The sequence below is a fragment of the Lampris incognitus genome, chromosome 12 (assembly GCF_029633865.1).
Source record: "Lampris incognitus isolate fLamInc1 chromosome 12, fLamInc1.hap2, whole genome shotgun sequence".
Classification (NCBI taxonomy): Eukaryota; Metazoa; Chordata; class Actinopteri; order Lampriformes; family Lampridae; genus Lampris; species Lampris incognitus.
This window is the reverse complement of record NC_079222.1, coordinates 27,382,564-27,398,884: the sequence shown is the minus strand read 5'-3', so window position 1 is coordinate 27,398,884 and position 16,321 is coordinate 27,382,564.

Sequence of the window (16,321 nt, the reverse complement as noted above, 5' to 3'; positions counted from 1 at the left end):
ACCTATGTCACCGATTCACAAAAAATCAGAAAGGTTCTAGAGAGTTTGGTTGGTCCAGCTTCTGACATGGTGAAACCGCTTGGTGTCAATGCAAACCCTGTTGCGTACGTAAACCACATCGAATCAGCCTTTGGAGTCGTAGAAGATGGAGAAGAGCTTTTTGCTGCATTCTTGAGTGCAAACCAGAATTCTGGAGAGAAGCCATCTGATTATTTATTCAGACTTCAGACCCTCCTCACTAAAGTCATCTCTAGAGGGGGAGCTTCACTTGTAGATTCAGAAAAACACTTAATAAGACAGTTCTGCAGAGGATGCTGGGACCACTCGTTGATTTTAGGTCTTCAGCTTGAACAAAAAAAAAATAGCCCACCCTCATTTCCTGAATTGCTTCATCAGCTTAGGACAGAAGAAGGCCGTCGTTCAGCTAAACTAGATAGGATGAAGAAACATCTAGGGAGCTCAAAAGCTTCAGTGCATGCCCACACTGTTTATGGAATCGAAGCCCCAGCCGAAAACAAAAATGAAGACACACAGAAACTCCGCGATGAGGTAGCTGAGTTAAAGAAACAAATTGCAACCCTGTCCATCAAGGAAGAACCACAGCCAAACAGAACTCAGATTGAAACCAGCTGCATGGTCATGAATGCCTCCACACCTCGAATTTACACGCGTCGTTTTCCCAAGCCATGGTTCTGCTTTAAATGTGGTGGAGATGGTCACATTGCTGCCCACTGTGTGAGTGCCCCCAACCCCGCTCTTGTCCATCAAAAGAACACCAAGCTGAGACAAAAACGTGAAGCTCACAGGAATACGCATACCCTCACCTCCATGCCTTTAAACTAGTAGCAGCTTCTGTTTCGGGACGTTCAGGAGCTAAGTACCAGCATAACAGTCCCAAACCCATTAATGATATTATGAATAGAACCCAGACAAGAAAAAATAGATACAGACAAAGATACCAAAATAGCCAATCCCTTCCCTGTGAACTTGTAGGGCCACGCTGCACTGCATCTGTCTCCATTGAAGGAATAGAATGTGAATCAATCCTTGACACCGGTTCCCAAGTAACAACCATTTCAGAGACATTCTACTTGAACCACTTATCGTTCCTCCCCATCCAGCCCATTCAGACTCTTTTCCAGATAGAAGGTGCAGGTGGCCAACATGTTCCTTACCAGGGTTATATCCAAGCCCTCATCTCCTTCCCCAGCAGCATCACTGGCGTAGCTGAACAGGTCTCTTCATTAGTTCTCATTGTGCCAAATTGCCATTTTAACACTCAGATTCCCCTATTGATTGGAACCAATGTCCTTGACAGATTATATGAAGGTGGCATAGAAAAGCATGGAAGAGAATTCTTACAAAGGCCCAATATCAATAGTGACTGTATCTTGCTGTTCCAGCATGTTGCCCTAAGTCATCAGGAAGAGATTTCAGCCAATCATGTTAAGTTGCATGGACGCCATCCTGTCACCATTCCACCAGGAAGAAAAGTGTCTGTCTTTGGAGATGTCAGAGTGAAGAAACATTTCCCACGTTCCCTTTTCGTGGTCGAATCCCCTGAAACCGTTTCCTTACCTGGTGGAGTGTTCGTTGAAAATTCCTTGATAGAAACTCCACTTCGATCTTTAAACAAGATTCCTGTCATTCTCAGAAATGTGACTGATCGTAGTGTCACACTGCATCCAAGGCAGGTGATAGCTGAAATGATGGTAGCACAGTATGTGATGCCGTCTGAATCCCAAAATATGACTGTGCCTGACATCCCTCAGTCTCAGAGTAACACCACCAACTTTGATTTGGAAGATTCCCCCATTCCAGAAGAGTGGAAAAAACGGATCACACACCAGCTGAACAGCATGCCAGAGGTGTTTGCTGTTGATGACTTGTCTCATGGTCATACGACTGCAGTAAAACATCGCATCCGACTCCAGGATGAGGCCCCTTTTAGAGAGCGACCCAGACCCATTCATCCCTCTGACAGAGAAGCTGTCAAACAACACCTAAGAGAGCTGCTAGACGCTGGAATTATTCGCGAGTCAGAGTCTCCATTTGCTTCCCCCATTGTAGTTGTCAAGAAGAAGAATGGTGCAATAAGACTCTGCATAGATTTCAGGAAGCTGAACATGAGAACGATCAAAGATGCCTATGCTCTCCCCAACATCGAAGACACCTTCTCTGCTCTTAGTGGAGCCAAATGGTTTTCTGTCATGGATCTGAAGTCAGGCTACTATCAAGTAGAAGTTGCAGAGGAAGATAAGCACAAGACCGCTTTTGTCTGCCCTCTAGGCTTCTATGAGTTTAATCGTATGCCCCAAGGTGTGACAAATGCACCAAGCACCTTTCAGAGACTGATGGAGAAATGTGTTGGAGACCTGCATCTCAATGAAGTACTAGTATTTCTGGATGACCTGATTGTCTTCTCTGACACACTAGAAGAGCACGAGGCCAGATTGATGAAAGTGTTGAACCGGCTCAAAGACTATGGCCTAAAGTTGTCCCCTGAAAAATGCCATTTTTTCCAGACTTCTGTTAAATACCTTGGCCATGTTGTAGATGCCAATGGAGTCCACACAGATCCAAGCAAAGTCTCTGCTTTGAGAGAATGGCCTCAACCCACCAACAGAAAAGAGCTCAAATGCTTCCTAGGATTTGCTGGATATTACCGACGTTTTGTGGAAGGGTACTCTAAAATAGCAAAGCCATTGAATGCTCTAACTGCTGGCTATGTTGCTCCAAGGAAAAGAGGGAAGATTTACAAGAAGGACAGGGTCAAGACTTCCATCAATCCCACCTTACCTTTTGGAAATGAGTGGACTGAAGAGTGTGACGTTGCTTTTAGAACTCTCATAGATAAACTGACTTCGGCCCCTGTTCTTGCCTTCGCCAATCCCAATCTTCCTTACGTCCTGCATACTGATGCCAGCCGCGATGGTCTCGGTGCTGCGCTCTATCAGGAACACGATGGGAAGCTGAGGGTTGTAGCTTATGCCAGCAGAGGACTATCCAGAAGTGAACAAAACTATCCTGCCCACAAGCAAGAGTACCTCGCCTTGAAATGGGCCATCTGTGAGAAATTCCATGATTACCTCTATGGAACAGAATTTCAGGTTTTAACAGACAATAACCCCCTAACTTATGTGTTGACCACAGCAAAGCTTGATGCAGCAGGACATCGCTGGTTAGCCGCTCTGTCAACCTACAGATTCACTATAAAGTATAGGGCTGGGATCAGCAATCAAGATGCCGATGGGTTGTCCAGAAGACCCCAGAGTCCGTCAGAAGAAGATGAGGAGTTCAAGCAGGAGAAAGCGAGGATAGAAGAGCTGAAGCAAAGGGTTTTGGATGGAGAAAGCAAAACTGTTTCTGGTGACATGCTGTCTGCTTTATGTCAACGCCACTCTGTGACCACTTTGGCTGACTATTTGCAGCCAGAACTCCCCATTCTTGCTGAATCCTTAGCTTTAGATGCTTCTGCCATCCCTGATGACTTTGTGTTCTCTGGACAAGGCACCCTCCCTGGAATGACTCACAATGACTGGTATCAGTCTCAAAGACAGGATCCATCTATCAGACGTGTGATCAGTTTCATTCAAGGAAACCGAAAACCCACTTTTCAAGAGATGTCCTCTGAACTGTCAGAAGTCAAGCTGCTCCTTAGAGAATGGAATAGACTAGAGCTTATAGATGGAGTACTGTTCAGGAAATGTCTTGATCGTGGGAATCAGATCTATCAGCTGGTGCTGCCTAGTAGCCACAGAGAAAGAGCATTGCAAGGCCTTCATGATGAAGTCGGTCATCTTGGCGCTCAGCGTGTCCTTCATCTTGTTCGTTCCAGATTTTTCTGGCCAAAGATGTTTCAGTCTGTTGAACAGAAGTGTAGGACTTGTGAAAGATGCGTGAGGCGGAAAGCCAATTCCCAGCATGCTGCTCATATGGAGAATATACAGACCAGTTATCCCCTTGAACTGGTGTGTATGGATTACCTCTGTATTGAGCCTGATAGTAAGGACACTAGAAACATCCTCGTCATCACGGATCACTTCACCAAGTTTGCCGTTGCCATCCCCACGAAAGACCAAAAGGCGAATACGGTTGCCAAAACACTGTGGGAAAACTTCATTGTACAGTATGGTTTTCCAAGTCGCCTTCTCAGTGACCAGGGGAGAGATTTTGAATCCCACACCATCAAGGAGTTGTGTTGTCTGATTGGAACCGAAAAGATCAGAACCACGCCATACCATCCACGTGGAAACCCTGTCGAGAGATTTAACAGGACCCTTCTCAGCATGCTCGGGACACTAGAAGACAAGGATAAATATCATTGGAGGGACTTTGTCAAACCGCTAGTCCATGCATACAATTGCACGAAAAATGACACCACAGGCTACTCTCCATATGAATTGTTGTTTGGTAGACAGCCAAGACTACCCATTGATCTGGTTCTAGGCCTTACACCAGACCAAATTGGATTCAAGTCGCATTCAGAGTATGTTAAACATCTTCGACAGCGCCTCCAAGACAGCTATGCACTTGCTTCTGAAAGCTCTAAGAAGATGGGAGAGAAGAATAAAGCCAGGTTTGATAAAAAGATCAGAGCCGCAGAACTTGTTACCGGAGATAGAGTCCTGGTGAAGAATGTCAATTTAAGAGGAAAACATAAACTTGCGGACAGATGGGAAAAGGAAGTCCATACTGTGGTGAAGAGGATGGGAGATGGCCCAGTGTATGTCGTCAAGCAAGAACAGGGTGAAGGTCCACACCGTACCCTTCACAGAGACCTTCTTCTGCCCTGCGGCTTTCTACCTGTTACAGATAAAGTCTCAGAACCTGACACAAACTTACCAACAAGGAGGCTGAGACGCAGGGAAACAGTCTCGCAGCAGACCAGGCACGACAATATTGTTGACTCAGATATGCCCAGCAGTGACGAGGATGAGGATTGCTATCCACAGATCTCCACAAGGTTTCCCCAAAGCATTAGGACAACCACACAGGCCACCCCTCTAGCACGTGCCACGGAACTGTTGAACCCAGTCGGGTTGAATCCAAGTCCGTCGGAGTTCTCCCAATCTGATAGTCCACTCCTTAGTGAAGTACCCCATACCCCTGAGTCTGTTCACAATCAGTTACTTGAAAAGAAACCAATTGGGCGTGAGACAGAAGTAGTCACAGATGAATTCTCTCAACCTGTTCGAAGACACTTACCTGAGGGAGACCCCGCATCATCCACTACTGTTGTACCTCAATTTGGACCTATTGAAGGACGTTCACCTGAAAACAACCCACTTGAACCCGAGAGTGCACCGCCCACTGGTGTGACAGGCCAGGCTGACCTGTCTGACGGAAACCCGTCTGAGAGCGAACCGATCAGAAGATCTATCAGAGAAAGACATCCCCCTGAGAGACTCTGTTATGGTGAACTAGGAAGACCTTTAGTCCTAGCCATGGCCTCATTTTTCGAAAGTTTGGGCAGAAATGTCCCTGATTCTTCTAGAGTGCCCTCTGCAAGACCATACAGTGTTTAGACGCATGCAGAGACTGATGCGGTTTAGAGGGGGAGAATGTAACCCACATGATTACATGTACCCTGTGACGTATGTAAGTTCCACGAGTAGCCTCTAGGAGGCACACGAGCTACAGAGTTTAAACCATGCAAACAACCGTCGACAATAGAGAAGAGAAATACGGATATTTAGAAATACGGACAACTTTGACTATGGATACCTGAATTATTGATATTTGAACTACGGATATTTGAGCTACAGGACATTTGAACTACGACAAAAAAGATCCCTCCCACGAAGCTTCCTTGATGATCTCCCGTTGAAGGAAGAAGGAAGACTCTTTTCTCTTGTGTTTTGTACGCTGCTGGAATCCTGACTGGTTTTTTAGTACCCCGAACAACCCCCCTTGCTACACCCTTTTGGAACCCTTGGATACCCCCTTTGGATTGCCCCCATCATCGCCCTGGATTTGGATTCATCATCATCGCCTCTACATTAACTTGCCCCTGTGATTGTGGTAGGACCTGGACATTGCACCTTGCACAGATTGGAAGACTGAATCATTCCCCCTTTTCTTTTCTTTATTATTTTCTTTGAGTGCACTCATACTTTATTTTGGATTATTTTCTTTAATTTGTTAGTGTAGAATATGGCTGCATGAGTAATATATTAGAAGGGTATAAAATAGAATATAGATAGATATAGACAATAAATAGAATATTAGGAAGAACTTTTAAAAAGTATAATAGAGTAAAATATATATATATATATATATATATATATATATATATATATAACACATCTAATTTAGTATTGATATTGAAATAACTTTACTTTGAACTGTTGAAATAAATTGGTTTTTTATTGTAAACTATACCCACGAGTGTGTGTGTTGTCTTTGGGGTGAGTACTAGAATCCGGTCTAGAAAAAAACCTACACCAATCTCCACTGAACTTAGACATTAGACTGTAAACTGTCCCTGCGCAAGCATAGGCCCATTCCCCTGTCGTGCAGGTTACATTTGCACAATGTAGCTCCTTGGCTCATCGCACTTTTGTACGACGGTGGCTGGATACCAAGTCCCTTTTTCCTTGTTTAGGACAGATACGTGCTGTCCGGGACTGAGTGGAGGTAGTTCTCTGCCGCTGCTGCGGTCATGATGTTCCTTCATGTTTGCTGTTCTCTGCTCCAGGTGGAGTCGGTTTTCCTCCTTGCCTGGGTCCCCTCGACTCGGCAGCAGGGTGGTGACTGGCCTTCTGAAGATCAGTTCTGCTGGTGATGGTAGTTTACTGTCGATGGGTGTTGCTCTGACCTGTAGTAAGGCCACTTGTATGTTACCTCCTTGTCTCATGGTTTTCTTCACAATGGATTTGATGTGTCGCACATGCCTCTCAATGAATCCATTGCTTTGTGGATAGTGGGGTGAGCTTGTCACGTGCCTGATTCCCCAGTCAGCCGTGAATTTCTGGAACGCGTGCCCTGTGTACTGGGGTCCATTATCTGTAAGTATCTCGTCAGGCCTTCCAAAAAGAGACATGTACATTTCCATTTTTTGTGCAACTGCCCGGCTGGACACAGGCATGGGCATTTCATCCACTAGAGGGAACTTAGAATGTCTGTTCACAATCAGTAAATACTGATGTCCATCGATCTCGAATAGATCAGAAGCTAGGGATTGCCATGGTTTTGACGGTGTGTTGTGTGGGTTGAGAGGTGGCTTTGGATTTGCATCCTGATGTTCCACGCATACGCTACATGACCTGCAGACTCTTTCGATGTCATCGTTCATTCTGATCCAATAGACACTTTCTCTCGCCAGTTGCCGTGTCTTTTCGATGCCCTGGTGTCCTACATGCAGCTGTTCGAGTATAGAATCAGTCATGGAGTTTGGGATGAGCACCTGTCTGCCTTTGAATATGACTCCTGCTTCAACTGCGAGCTCATCTCTGAATGACCAGTACTCACGTAGTTGTCTTGGTAGAGCTTTGATGTTGTCTGGCCATCCCTGGTGGATCAGCTCTTTCAGTGCATTGAGTCTGGGGTCGCTGGTGGTTTCCGTGTGGAGTGCGTCCTGTTTCTCGGGAGAGAAGTTTATCATTGCAACAGTGAGCATCTCTGGATCCTCGACTTCTGCCTCTATTCCGTCAATGCACTCGTCCAGCTCGATGTTGCTGTTGTTCTCAGGGTTGGGTAGTCGGCTGAGTGTGTCTGCCAGGACCATCTGGTTTCCTGGTCTATACGTGACCTCGTAGTTGTATCCTTGTGTTTTTATCAGCATTCGCTGAAGCCGTGGCGGGGCGGCATGCAGTGGCTTTGTGCATATGGTAATGAGGGGTTTGTGGTCTGTAACTACAATGAATGACTTCCCATACAGGTAGGTATGGTATCGCTGCATTCCATAGACTATGGCCAGTATTTCTCGCTCTATCTTGCTGTACCTGGATTGGCAGTCGTCCAGTGTCTTTGAGCCAAAAGCTATGGGTCTTTTGTTCTGCGCTAATGCCACGCCCAGTCCTTTCTGTGATGCATCGACCTCAAGTGTCAGAGGTGTGCTTGGATCATAGTACTTCAGGCAGTCATGTTCGTTGATAACTGATTTCAGGTCCTCAAAGCTCTTTTGGTGGTCAGTGTCCCATGTCCAAGGCACGTCACTTTTCAGCAGCACCCTCAGTGTGTGTGCTTTGTCTGCGAACTTTGGGATGTAGGGTGACAGGTAGGTCAGATCCCCAAGAATCTGCTCAGTTCATCTTTGTTCTGGGGTGTCGGCATTTTCTGGATGTCCCTGATTTTGGCTGGGTCAGGTTTGATACCTTTGTCTGTGTACAGGTTGCCAAAGAATGAGATGCTTGTCTGTTTTATTGTGCACTTGTCACTGTTGAACACAATACCTGTCTTGGCTGCTCTCTCCATCAGGTTGGTCAGGTTCCTGTCATGCTCCTCTTCGCTTGCTCCGTAGACTGCGATATCATCGGCTATGCTGACGACACCGTCGAGCCCCTCCAGGATTTGGTCCATCTTTGCCTGGAAGAGATCTTGAGAGACACTGAGACCAAATGGCAAACGTTTCCAGTAGTATCTACCAAATGGAGTTCGGAATGTGGTTAGCAGTTGTGACTCTTCCTCTAGGTGTATTGACCAATATCCAGCTTTTGCATCAAGTTTGCTGAATATTTTTGCATTTGCAAACTTCGGGTTCAGTTCCTCCACAGTAGGAATCTTGTGTGGGCATCTCCTAAGGCTGGCATTAAGCTTTTGGGGGTCTAAGCATATGCGAAGGGAACCGTCTTTCTTTGTGCTGTATGCCCAACTCGAGCACCAGTCTGTGTGCTGTTCTACTTTTCTTAACACATCTTGTTCGACTAGGTTATTCAGTTCATCTTTCAGTTTGTCTTTGATGTGAATGCTGCACTTACGTGGTGGGTCTATGAATGGTTCAGCATCCTTTTTCAGGAAGAGCTTGGCCTTTCCACTGAAGTTGCCAATTTTGTCAAACTGGTCTGGGTATGCTCTCTTTAGGTCTGCACTGATAGATATGGTCATTTTGGGTTTTGTCTGTCTTGTGTTGACTTTTTTCTGGTTTGCATTTCCTTTCTCAGTCACTGCATCTACATTGACAGTCACTAGGTTTAACAGTTCACATGTTGGCAGCCCAACTATGGCTGGCCCTGGTACGTCTACAACATAGAACTTTGCATTGATCCATTTGGATTCTTTGTACTGGCATGGAATGTCAATGGTGCCTAGGCAGGGGATGGCGTGACCACTGTATGCAGATAGCCTCCTGTTGGTTTTTTTCAGTCGTTTCTGGGTGCATGCATTTTCACCGTACATCTGCTTGAAGGTACGCAATGGGAGTGTGTTGCCTGACGCACCTGTGTCTATCTTCAGACGTAGTGTGTATCCACGACCAGGTAGGTCAGGTGGTGTCACCTTCAGGACTGTGTACGCCTCCTCTCTGGCCGGCTTGCTGTCTATGCTATACATGCACTTTTCACCGATAGTTATGGAGTGGAACTGTTTCTGGTAAGTACTTTCGTTCTCACTGTCTGTTTCACTGCTACTCTCTACAGCATGTATGCGAGTCCTGCTCTGTTGCTTTTTGTCTATATAGGTTTTGCGCTTGTGCTGTTTGTCTTGTGGTGTGTGGGACTTACTTCCCCCGCTCCTGCTCTGGCTGGAGTGTTCCTGGCGCTCTCGTTTGGCCTTCCTGCAGCACCGCTCCCAGTGACCTTTTGCACCACACGCATTGCATTCATCATCATATGCAGGACATCGACGTGGTTTGCGGCTTCTCCCACAGTTACGACATATGCGGTCCCTGTCCACAGCGTGGATTCTCTCATTGTGTGACAGGCTAAGTTTGTCTAACTGTTCATTGCCTGCTGTCAGGGCTTCATATTTTCGTCCCTCGGCCAGAACCTCTGCTAAGGAATATCCTTTTGGTTTGCTGTATAGATCATTCCTCAGGGCATCATGGGGAGTGCTCGCAATAATAAGCTCAATCATACGCTCGTTAAGCTCTTCATCCGAAAACTGACATTTCTGTGCTAGTGTTCTGGCTCTGGTCACAAAATCATCAATATTCTCATCTGGTTTCTGTCTGTGTTGCATCAGTTGCAGTCTATGGATTCTGAAATTTACGTTCAACTTTAGCTGTTTTTCAAAGAAGTCCCATAGTTTGGCAGGCTTTTTCTTTTCATCATCGGTGAGACTACTGGCGCTCAGTCTTTTTAATCCTTCATCTCCGATTCCACGACATATTTTCCTAGCTTGTTTAGCTGCGCCATTTATTTCTTCATCTTCTAAATACAGAGTCATTTTCTGTTTATACAGTGAAATTGCCTCACCCAGGTCCGGGTCTGACCAATTCCTCGTCGGTAGATGCGATGCCATGACGTCTCCTGTTACTAGCTAGCTAGTTAGCTTTGCGGCTAGCTCAGCTCCGGCGCACTCTTGCTTGAATGATGACAGAAATTATCCACGGACAATTTTATCAGTCTATCTTCATTCTTCATAGAGAGTACTTTACCGCTGCCACCATGAAGTAATACTTGGGGTAGTATTGGTCGAGGATCAATGACCACACCGGGTTATAGAACTCAGGTTTAATCGTGGCTCAGTAGGCAGACGTAATAACCATACATGGTAGTGGTGTAACCACAATAACAGTCCGGGTAGTACATAACACCTAGTGTAGTTCCAGTGGATATACATGGCATTATATCACTACAAGTGAGCGGCGCCCATCATCCTGTTCTCAAGCAGAATGGTTAGGTCAGGATATGCGGCGACTACAAATTAACAGTAAACAATGCCTCCTCACTAAAGCAATACCCGATTCCCCGTGTCGACGATCTTTTCAACACATTAGAGGGAGGAAAACAGTTCTCCAAACTTGACTTAAGCCACGCCTACCAACACGTTGGGTTGTATGAGGAATCTAAAAGGTACCTAGCAGCGAATACACACAAAGCCCTTTTCACCTACAATAGATTACCATTCGGAGTTTCGTCAGCACCTACAATCTTCCAAAGAACAACGGAGAGCCTGCTGCAGGGCCTGCCCCGGGTAGCTGTGTATTTGGATGACATTCTACTGACCGGCTGAGATGAAGCAGAGCACATGAGAATGCTGGATGAAGTACTCCGACGACTGAAAGAAGCTGGCCTACGACTCCACAAAAGTAAGTGTGTGTTCCTACAGGATGAAGTTAAGTACCTAGGTCACAAGGTAAATGCTGAAGGCTTACATCCGGTGGAGAGCAAGGTGAGAGCCATAGTGGAAGCCCCATCCCCAAACACAGTGACTGAGCTGAAAGCTTATTTAGGCTTGTTAAATTATTACAACAAATTCCTGCCTACCCTTGCCACACACCTAGCCCCATTACACCAGCTGCTGAGAAAAGATGTGCCATGGGCCTGGAACAGAGAACAAGAAGAAGCGTTTCAGAGGTCAAAGCTGTTGCTCCAATCAGCCAAAGTTCATTACTCACCTGACAAAGAATTACTGCTGTCATGTGATGCCTCACCGTATGGAGTTGGAGCCGTGCTGTCACACTTGATGGAAGACGGGAAGTGGGAAGCCATTTGGGTTCATGTCATGCATGCTGCCACCTGCGGAGAAATGTTACTCGCAACTCGACAAAGAAGGGTTGGCGATAATGTTTGAGATTAAGCGGTTTCATAAGTACATCTATGGACGGACATTCACAATCTGCACTGACCACAAGCCATTGATCTCGCTATTTCATAAGAAACCAGTGCCAGATGGGGTCACCCAGAATGCAGACGTGGGCAGTCCTGCTGAGAGCATACAAGTACAATATTGTTTATAAGCCAGGTAAAGATCACACAGATGCATTGAGCAGGCTGCCGCTGCCCCAGACGGAGGAGGAGGATGACACAGACAAAGTGCTCGTGCTAGAGGTGATGGATGAACCACCAATCACAACAGCACAGGTGAAGCAGTGGACGGCCAAGGACGAAACATTCTCCCAACTACATGAATGGTGCCTGAAAGGATGGTCAAGAGAGGTGCACCCGTCATACAGACCATATAGTCAGAGAAGACTGGAATTGAGTGTGAAGAATGGATGTGTGCTGTGGAGCGCGGGAGTGGTCATTCCCATGAGAGGAAGTAAGTCCATACTGAAACAGCTACACCACACGCACCCATGCATTTCAAGAATGAAGGGCCTAGCATGCTCATATATATGGTGGCCGGATATGGATATGGAGATTGAAGAGGAAGTACAGTCCTGTCAGTCATGTCAAGAAAACAGGAAGTCCACTACACCACTACACCCGTGGGAGTGGTCTGACACGCCGTGGAGCCAACTTCACATCGATTATGCAGGCCCCTTCCTAGGAAAGATGTTCCTTGTCATCGTAGACTCACATTCTAAATGGATAGATGTGTATCCTACCAGCACAGCAACGAGTCAAGCAACAATCGAAAAGCTCAGACAGTCCTTCAGCACATTTGGCTTGCCCCAGATGCTCGTATCCGATAATGGAGCATGCTTCAAAAGTGCGGCGTTCGAGGCGTTCTTGCAACAGAATGGCATACAGCATGTAACATCCGCCCCATTCCACCCAGTATCAAACAGCCTGGCAGAAAGAGCAGTGCAAACATTCAAAGAAGGAATGAATAGATGAAAGGAGACACCGTGGAGACATGACTAGACAGATTCCTGTTTAACTACCGAGTCACACCACAAACAACAATGAGCTTGTCACCAGCTGAAATGCTAATGGCCAGGAGATTACGTTCTCCACTGGATTTGCTGCTACCAGACATGAAGACCAAGATCCGTCAGAAGCAATTCAAGCAGAAAGAATGACATGACGCACACAGCAAGTGGTGGAGTTTTTCTCCTGGGGATGACATGTATGTCCGAAACTACAGCCACAGACCAAAGTGGATACCCGCAGTCATTGAGGGAAGCACGGGAGCTGTCTCATATACAGTACAGACAGGAAATGGACACGCAATGAGACGATATGTCGACCAAATCAGGAAGCGTCACGCAATGACGATCAACGACACGACCGCGTTTGAGTGGACTACAGAGCCAACCAGCTTACAAGACCCAGGACATGCATCTGAGGCCTTGCCTGAGGACTCTGTGACCACCACTCCAGTCAGTGAGAGTGAGCACTCCTGAAGGATTTCTTGAACAATCTCCCGCAGCCTTACTGCCGGATGTGAGAGCAGAGCCTCCATCTGAACTACTCTTCTCCGGGAGGGCAAGGAAGGCTCCTGTTCATCTGAAAGACTTTGTGAGTTAGTCGTGAGATAAAATCAGAGCAAGAATGCACTCTGATCTCACTGGAAGGCTGGCAGTCTACCCACCTTCCTAATTAAAAAAAAGGGGGAAAAAGACATGTGAATGTAAACAAAAAAAAAGACGTGAATGTTTAATGTTGAAGTATAATATCGTGGAATGTTTGAATTTTGTTTTTGTGACAGTTAATTACCTAATAGAGTTAAAAGGAATGGAAGTTAGGCCATTGCAGTATTCTTGAAGAGTTGAAGGTTAAAATGGGATGTCAAAGCTCACCTGGTTAGGTTAAGCTTAAGGGGGGGGGGTGATATCCTGAGATACTTATCTGCAGTACCACCCCCATGCCACAGGCGGGCGTACGACCCTAAGCGATGAGCTATATACCTACCTGTTATCGGTTACCTTTTCTCTCTCTCATGTGAAGACCTGGCACACAAGAGATGTCACGTTAGTGATAGCTTCAACATGTGAACTAATAAGTTAATAATAAAGAGTAATGCTTTATCCCAAAAATTTACATTTACATTACAGTCATTTAGTTGATGCTTTTATCCAAAGTGACTTACAATAAGTGCATTCAACGTAGGAAATCAGGAGAACTACTTGTCATCAGAGGTCATAAGTGCATCTTCTCTCTAAACAAGTATCTCAGAGCAAAACCAGTGCTTAAGTAAAAGCGCAAGAAAGAGGTGGGGTCCGCGGTGGTATAGCAGTCTAAGCATCGGCTTTGTGTCGATGCAGTTGCCCACTGCGGACCGGGTTTTGCGCCGCGGTCTTGTCAGATCCGACTATGGCCGGACTCGACGAAGCAGCAATAATTGGCAACGCTGTCTTCGGGAGGGGGGCGGAGTCGGCTTGTGTTCGTCACATGAATGCGTCTCTGTGTGTGTCGGAAAAAACAGTGGTTCGGCCTGGATTCGCCCTGTCACGAAAGCGGGGAGGCGTCTCCTTCGAGACTGCCGGCCGGAGAGATGCAGTTGGCGAACGCATGCAGTATGAGGGTGGGTGTTTGAACTAAAATAGGGATCGATTGGCCATTAAATTGGGAGAAAAAGGGAAAAATCAGAAATAAATGTTAGAAGAAAGGTTTTCTTTTAAATAGTGAATACAGTAAGTGCTAAGAGCAAGTAACAGGGTAGTAGTTCTTGAAGAGGTGAGATTTCAACCTGCGCCGAAAGATGGGCAGCAACTCCGCTGTCTTGACATCAGTGGGGAGTTCATTCCGCCACTGTGGGGCCAGGACAGAAAAGAGCCATGACCAGGTTGATCGGCAGCAGGGGCCTCTGAGCAACGTGGCAACCAGGTGTCCCGAGGCAGCAGAGCGAAGTGGTCGGGCGGGGATGTAGTGCTTGACCATGGCCTGGAGATAGGAAGGAGCTGTTCCTTTCACTGCCCTGTAGGCTAGCACCAGACTCTTAAACTGGATGGGAGCAGCTACTGGGAGCCAGTGTAGGGACATTAAGAGCCATAATCTCAGTTTAAGTCGTTTCTTTACTGCTCATATAAAGTGGACTGTTTACATGTTAATTTGCTACAATTCTACACCACCATTTAAATGGCCAACTTAAATATCTTGAGCTGGAACGTTCGAGGTCTGAACTCACCCATTAACTGCACTCGTTGCCTGGAATTATTACACAGCAAACATGTTTCTATAGCTCTGATTCAAGAGAAACACTTGACAGTGAAGGATGTACAGCAGTTCCAAAACAAGCACTATAAAATTATAGCTCATTCATGCGCGTCAACTAAATCTAGCGGTGTCCTGATTATAGGGGAAAGGAAATTACAGCTTGTGGTTATGGAGAATGGTATTGTGTTTAGAAATCATGTCAGGACACAGCGCTGTCGCTCGACACAACCTCTGCATTGCATTGTTTATTTTTTGACTGACCCAGCGTCACAGGCAAACCCGATCAAACAACCCAGAGCCCGCAGGCAGCACCAATCGATCCCAGCACAACAGAAAAGTGCCAAATCAAATGCAGCACTGTCGATGTGTGCAGACATAACATTCCCCCCCCCCCCTGGCATGATTTAACAGTAACAGAACTACTGGGCAGCACACATCAATCAAGGCGCAATAGAACGATGCCAACATCAACCAAAAACAGCACTGGTGATCCAGTGTGCAGACATAACATTTCAAAGATTAAACAATCACAGAATCACCGGGCAACACATATCAATCAATCACAGCACAACAGAACAATGCTATCATTAACTAATTGCAGCACTGGTGATCCAGTGTGCAGACATAACATCCCCCCCCCCCCCGGCAGGATTTCAAACATGAAAGGTTGACACAAAGTCCTCTAGGTGGCTAGGGCATAAACGTGTGCGAACAGGTCGCGAGGCGGCCTGAGGCTGGGCAGGCCGAGGTGGGGAGGGGGAAGGCAGGGGAAGCTGAGGCCCAGGAATGTCTGGGGCCCATGTAGGAGCTGCATGAAGCCCCGGGGCGTCTTGCCATGTTGAGGGAATGGCTAAGGTTGTGTAAGCTGCAACCCGGTATCACGCCAAAGCGTGTAATACACCCGCTGGTCCAGCGTGTCAGTTTCATGGTTTGCCTCGCTCAGGCATGAAAAGTACACGCATGTATGAAGGTGCAGTGCCAGCAGGGGGCGATGATTAAGAGGTGAAGGCAGGTTAGGGTTAGGGTTAGGGTTAAGGTTAGGGTTGGGTTAGGGTTAGGGTTAGGGTTCTTGTTAGGGTTGGGTTAGGGTTATGGTTATGGTTAGGTTTAGGGTTGGGTTAGGGTTAGGGTTAGGCGAGGGATTTTGGAAAATGCTGTATACTTCTTTTGTCCGTGGGGAGTTGCTGGCATTGAGTTAATCATCGCCCCCTGCTGGCACTGCACCTTCATACACGCGTGTACTTTTCACGCCTGAGTGAGGCAAACCGTGACACTGACACGCTGGACCAGCGTGTATATTACACGCTTTGGCGTGATACTGGGCTGCACCAGCTTTGTGTGGCAGAGCTGACACCTTCCGCAGACGACTGGAATGCCACCGAGTACCATTGCTG